This window comes from Trypanosoma theileri, assembly GCF_002087225.1.
Source record: "Trypanosoma theileri isolate Edinburgh chromosome Unknown TM35_Tth_95_V1, whole genome shotgun sequence".
NCBI classification, from domain to species: domain Eukaryota; phylum Euglenozoa; class Kinetoplastea; order Trypanosomatida; family Trypanosomatidae; genus Trypanosoma; species Trypanosoma theileri.
In genome coordinates this window covers 20297-21472 of record NW_021639937.1, presented here as the reverse complement: position 1 = coordinate 21472, position 1176 = coordinate 20297, and positions in this window count along the sequence as shown.

Here is a 1176-nt window from a genome sequence, read left to right as displayed (position 1 = left end):
CCGTTTTTATGATCTGCTTTCTGCAGAGTGAAAAAATATAATAACTGTTACATAAATTTATAATTTGCTATATGCTGACCACCCAATCAAGAGCTATATATTTCTCTATTTCCTGCTCTTGTTGGTCGCACTTTTTAATTATTTATATATTTTTCTTTCAGAGATAATTAAGATTTTCTGTTTAATACTGGGTATTGTGTTTTATTTGTTTTAATTGGGCGCTATTTGAGTTATTATTTCTTTTTTGTTTTTTGTCTATCTGTTGGAGGTTGATTTGTTTTGTTTATGTTTGTGTTTGTGTGTTTATTTTATTGATGTGTTGCCTTTCTCTCTTTATGCTCTTATTTTTAATGGTGTAGTCTAGTCTATTTAGGCAATGCCCACTTTGTATGACTGTGATGAAGATGCGCCAAGATCTACTACTCCTATCAGTGAACCTGTTCCATGTGTGTGTTTTTGTTGCTTCTGCAGCGTAATGTGAACCTTGTGCTGATGTTTGTACTTCTTCAGTGAGTCTTGAGTCTCTGCCTGATTCTAGTGTTAACTGTGTGGATGGTAGTGGACTGCAGTCTGGAATAGTTCCGTATGTTCCTTTGTGATGTGTGTAATTCCTGGTGTTGATTTCTCTTTATTGGGTGTATTTGCAGTGTTCCTTTCTTGAATTACCCTCTGTTGGTTTAGTAACATCCATTTCTTTCTCAATCTCACCGTTCTATTGTTGAGATATATCTCTCTGTGTGCTGACAGAAGACTGCTGCCTAATCCGTTGTACTGGTGTGGCTAATGAAAGGAGTTTCTCAATCCATATTAATTGGTTTCCCTTCAAGTGTGGAAAGAAGAAGAGTTGACTCCAATGGATCCCGCCATTGGGTTCTCCCTCACTTGAATGAGTCCTGCCAACACCCACCCCAATAGTAGTGGAAGGAAATTTCACTATTCTCTCGTTCTTTCTCTCTCTCTGTGTGCACTCATATATTTCTTCTCTCTATTTTGGCTGCTTCTGGCACCAGTCCATACACCTCTTCATCCTCCGCTACGTTTAGGCAGCAGCATAAGTACCTATCATTATAAACTTGTATGGGGCTGCAGAGTGTACTTGTCCATGCCAGTAGGATCTCATCACAGCAGCAGAGTGAGAGGCACACCGTACAGCTCAAGGAACATCGTCCATAACGA